We start from the raw sequence: 6030 nt of genomic DNA on the forward strand, positions 1-6030 counted from the left end.
AGAGAGAAAGAAGAAAGAGAAGAGGAATAAAAAAAAAAAAAAAAAAAAAAAAGGAGGGGGGGGAAGGGGGAGTCATCCTGGGAAAAGGGGAGAGGGGAGTGTATTTACTAATCAGTTTCACGGGGGGTAGGCGTGTGTGAAGTGAGTGTTGACCTGCGTGGTTATATGGCCATTAAGGTGCTGTGCCATTCCAAATGGCTAACATCGTCTCATGTGTTGTGCGGTTTTTTATTTTCATAGAATGTAGTTTTCTCCAAATTCAACAGGTTCTTTCCACCGCGGCTTTGCCATTCATCAAGGTTGGAACCCGTGAGGACTTCCACCCCCGGGGAATAAGCCTTTTGGCTCCAGTCAGCATAATCAGCATAAGTGCCCTAGTAGTGTCATCCTGACCTTGGGCAGGCGTAGAAGTAGCAAAGTCTCAGGTGTAGTAGGAATAGAAATCATGTAGCCTACTTGACATGTCCCGAACACAGCCAGCCAGTAGCCCTGTATTTTGGGGCATGCCCACCAGATGTGGAGAAGCGTGCCAGGGTAACCCGCAGCCCCTCCAACATAGGGAGCTCGCTGCCGGAAAAGAGGTCTATGTAGTTTTGCCGGGGTATAGTACTCACCTAGTCAAGAATTTGAGGGTGGATCTCCTGTACAACCGCGAGACAGAGGATCGTTTAGTCAAAGTAAACGCCTTAAACCATTCATCCTCATCTATTGTATTGTTAAGGTCATTGCACCACATCGATGTATACGTGGGTAACTGTAATCCTGATGGTAAAAAGCAGGAGTTTATATACCTAGAATATCAACCGCCTAGGCGGAGGTGCGTTCCACACAGAGGGCCTCAAAAGGAGTAAGCTCTCTGTCAAAACTCCCCCCTGCATTTATGGTGTCTCAGATAGTGCGAGAGCTGATGATATCTGAGCCAGGATTGGAAAAGCTCTCCATGACGCTCAAATAACTCATTCATCGTTCGTAATTTACCTGCATCTAATGCGAAGTGTAATATGCCATCGCGGAGGCTGTATCAAGAGCCCAGGCGAGAACCTAAGGACATGGTATGGAAGCTCAGGGGTTCTCTATGATTGGTATCATCGGGGAGTAGGTCGATGAAATATGGGTGCTAGTGGCAATCACTCTATCCCATTCCTGAAAGGTTGTGATAGTTAAGTGATATTTGTGAATCATTTTGGGGCGGCTCTGTGTGGGGGATCCATGCCAAAGCGCCGACGTTAAGTCGTTTAAGATTGACCATCGAGTCTAACCCATTGTTGTATGTGGCATGTTTCGAGAGCACTCAACTAGTCTTTGTAATAGTATGGCTCGCCTATATTTAGACAGCTCAGGGAACCCCAATCCCCCCCTTTCTCTGGGGAGGTATAGAGTCTTTCTAGAGACCCTGGGTCTCTTGCCGTGCCAAACAAACTGCTCCAGAGAGCGTTGCAGTTGTGCAAGAAAGTCGCTCGGTAGTGATATAGGAACTGTTTGCAATAAGTATAATATGCGCGGCAGGATATTCATTTTGATCAAACTAATCTTTCCCAGCCACGATAACATTTTATTTTTCCAGGATGATAAATCATTAATTAGATCACGCCTCAGGGTTAAATAATTATTTTTAAATAGATCAGACGGGTTAGCAGTCAGGTAAATCCCTAGATATTTTATTCTGGTAGGGGCCAAAGAAATATTATGATTTAAAACTAAAGATTGAATATGTTCTCTGGGGGGTGTTAATGTTTAGCATCTCAGACTTAGATAAATTTAGGTGGAAATTGGAAAGATTTCCGTACCGTTCAAAATTCGCGTAGGAGTTCCGGAACCGAAGTTTCCGCTTTAGTTAGGGTAACAGAATATCATCCGCATAATGCGCCTGTTTGATTTCAAAGTCTCCCACACCAACTCCTGTGATCTTTGGATTCCTTCTAATTGTTTGCGCCAACGCCTCAATGGATAACGCAAAAAGGAGTGGTGACAGAGGACACCCTGCCTGGTCCCGTTTGTAATTTTGAAAGCATCCGACAATGTGCCGTTCACCCTAACCCGGTGTAGTGTTAGGTTTAATTGTAACTTAGGTTAGGATTTATTTTACAGGTAATTTTGTATTTCTTTTAGCTAGGTAGTTATTAAATAGTTAACTATTAATAACTATTCTAACTAGCTAAAATAAATACAAAGTTACCTGTAAAATAAATATAAATCCTAAGATAGCTACAATGTAATTATTAATTATATTGTAGCTATCTTAGGGTTTATTTACAGGTAAGTATTTAGTTTTAAATAGGAATAATTTATTAAAGTATAGTGTAGTGTTAGGTGTAATTGTAACTTAGGTTAGTTTTTTATTTTACAGGTTAATTTCTCTTTATTTTAGCTAGGTAAGCTATTAAATAGTTAATAACTATTTAATAGCTATTGTACCTAGTTAAAATAAATTGAAATTTGCCTGTAAAATAAAAATAAATCCTAACATAGCTACAATATAATTATTATTTATATTGTAGTCTATATTAGGGTTTATTTTAAAGGTAAGTATATAGGGGTCCATCCGATAAAAATCGTCGCCCGCAAAAGCCGGCGACGCCAATATTTACGCTGGTTTGGTATCCTATATACGGCGTAACCTAGAAGTTACGCATGTATATTTCTGCCGTCGCCCGTAGTTTTTTGGGCCATAGGCAGGTATACCAAACCAGCGCAGTTTGGTATCCAATATGCAGCGTAAGGACTTACGTGGCGAAAATGGAGAAAACTTACTCCATTTTCACCTCGCCACAAAAAGCAGCCGTAAGAAGCCTTACGCTGACTATTGGAGCCCCGTAACTCCCTAAACTGGCTGCTAAAATAAACCTAACACCTAACGCATGCGCAATGTCTATCTCCCTGTCAACCGCGATCTTCTAAAATAAACCTAACACCTAACGCATGCGCAATGTCTATCTCCCCTGTCAACCGCGATCTTCTAAAATAAACCTAACACCTAACGCATGCGCAATGTCTATCTACCTGTCAACTGCGATCCCCCCCCCCCCGAAATCCCTAATAAAGTTATTAACCCCTAAACCGCCGCTCCCGGACTCCCGCCGCCATCTACATAAACTAACCCCTAATTAGAACCCCTTACACCGCTGTCATCTACCTTATCTATCCCCTAATCTGACCCCTTACAAACCGCCGCCACCTATATAAAAATTATTAACCCCTAATCTAATCCCCCTATACCGCCGCCAGCTATATTAATATTATTAACCCCTAATGTAAGCCCCTTACACCGCCGCCATCTCTATTAAAATGATTAACCCCTAATTTAATCTACCTACCCCGCCGCCAGCTATATTATCTATATTAACCCTAAGTATATTATAGTTAATATAGGTATTACATTATATATATTAACTATATTAACCCTAATTATATTAGGGTTAATATAGTTACTATAGTATTTATATTAACTATATTAACTCTATCTAACCCTAACACCCCTAACTAAATTTATATTAAATTAATCTAATTCATTTATAAACTAAAATATTCCTATTTAAATCTAAATACTTACCTATAAAATAAACCCTAAGATAGCTACAATATAATTAATAATTACATTGTAGCTATGTTAGGGTTAATATTTATTTTACAGGTAAATTGTTAATTATTTTAACTAGGTATAATAGCTATTAAATAGTTAATAACTATTTAATATCTACCTAGTTAAAATAATTACCCAATTACCTGTAAAATAAATCCTAACCTAAGTTACAAATACACCTACACTATCAATAAATTAAATAAACTACAAACATCTATCTAAAAATACAATTAAATTAACTAAACTAAATTACAAAAAAAAAAAAACACTAAATTACAAAAAATAAAAAAAAGATTACAAGATTTTTAAGCTAATTACACCTATTCTAAGCCCCCTAATAAAATAATAAACCCCCCAAAATAAAAAAATTCCCTGCCCTATTCTAAATTAAAAGAATTTCAAAGCTCTTTACCTTACCAGCCCTTAAAAGGGCCTTTTGTGGGGCATGCCCCAAAGAATTCAGCTCTTTTGCATACAAATACAATACCCCCCCCCCCATTACAAACCCACCACCCACATACCCCTATTCTAAAACCACCTAAACCCCCTTAAAAAAGCCTAACACTACCCCCCTGAAGATCTCCCTACCTTGTCTTCACCACACCGGGCCGAACTCCTGATCCGATCCGGGCGATGTCTTCCTCCAAGCGGCAAAGAAGAATTCTTCCTCCGGCGATGTCTTCCTCCAAGCAGCAAAGAAGAATTCTTCCTCCGGCGACGTCTTCCTCCAAGCCGGCAGCAAAGTCTTCATTCTTCCGGCGGCATCTTCAATCTTCTTTCTTCGCTCCACCGCCGCGGAGCATCCATCCCGGCCAACGACTGAACGACGAATGAGGTACCTTTAAATGACGGAACAGCCAATAGAATGCAAGCTCAATCTGATTGGCTGATTGGATCAGCCAATCGGATTGAACTTGAATCTGATTGGCTGATTCAATCAGCCAATCAGATTTTTCTAACTTAATTCCGATTGGCTGATAGAATCCTATCAGCCAATCGGAATTCAGCGGACGCCATCTTGGATTATGTCATTTAAAGGTACCTCATTCGTTGTTCAGTCGTCGGGCGGGATGGATGCTCCGCGGCGGCGGAGCGAAGAAAGAAGATTGAAGATGCCGCCGGAAGAATGAAGACTTTGCTGCCGCTTGGAGGAAGACGTCACCGGAGGAAGAATTCTTCTTTGCCGCTTGGAGGAAGACATCGCCGGAGGAAGAATTCTTCTTTGCCGCTTGGAGGAAGACATCGCCGGAGGAAGAATTCTTCTTTGCAGCTTGGAGCAAGACATCGCCCGGATCGGATCAGGAGTTCGGCCCGGTGTGGTGAAGACAAGGTAGGGAGATCTTCAAGGGGTAGTGTTAGGCTTTTTTAAGGGGGGTTTGGGTGGTTTTAGAATAGGGGTATGTGGGTGGTGGGTTGTAATGGGGGGGGGTATTGTATTTGTATGCAAAAGAGCTGAATTCTTTGGGGCATGCCCCACAAAAGGCCCTTTTAAGGGCTGGTAAGGTAAAGAGCTTTAAAAAAAATTTAATTTAGAATAGGGCAGGGAATTTTTTTTATTTTGGGGGTTTATTATTTTATTAGGGGGCTTAAAATAGGTGTAATTAGCTTAAAAATCTTGTAATCTTTTTTTTATTTTTTGTAATTTAGTGTTTGTTTTTTTTGTAATTTAGTTTAGTTAATTTAATTGTATTTTTAGATTAAATTAGGGGTTAATCATTTTAATAGAGATGGCGGCGGTGTTAGGGGCTTACATTAGGGGTTAATAATTTTAATATAGATGGCGGTGGTGTTAGGGGCTCACTTTAGGGGGTTATAGATATAATATAGCTGGCGGCGGGGTACGGGAGCGACGGTTTAGGGGTTAATAACTTTATTAGGGTTGCGGCGGGGTACCGGAGCAGCGGTTTAGGGGGTTAATAGCTTTTTTATTGTTAGGATAGTGAGGGGGGATAGCGGATAGAGGGTTAGACGTGTCGGGCTATGTTAGGGAGGCGTGTTAGACGTGTCGGGCTATGTTAAGGAGGCGTGTTAGACGTGTCGGGCTATGTTAGGGAGGCGTGTTAGACAGTGCGGGTGATTTAGACTTTAGTCAGGTTTTATAGGCGCCGGCAGTTTCTAACGTGGCGCAAGTCACTGGCGACTCCAAAATCTGTACGTACGCAGATTTCTGGACATCGCTGGTTTGTGAGACTTGCGCCACTTTAGCAAGTGACGGCGCCGCATATTGGATGGCTCGAGTTGCGAGCTGAAAACTGCGGGCGACGTGGGTTCCCTCGCTTGCGCGCAAACTGCGATCTATATCGGATCGCGCCCATAGTTTTAAATAGGATTTAATTTAGTTCATAATAGAAATATTATTTAGATTTATTTAATTAATATTTAAGTAGGGGGTGTTAGGGTTAGTGTTAGACTTAGGTTTAGGGGTTAATAATATTATTTACAGTGGCGGC

Source organism: Bombina bombina, chromosome 5 (genome assembly GCF_027579735.1).
Source record: "Bombina bombina isolate aBomBom1 chromosome 5, aBomBom1.pri, whole genome shotgun sequence".
NCBI classification, from domain to species: Eukaryota; Metazoa; Chordata; class Amphibia; order Anura; family Bombinatoridae; genus Bombina; species Bombina bombina.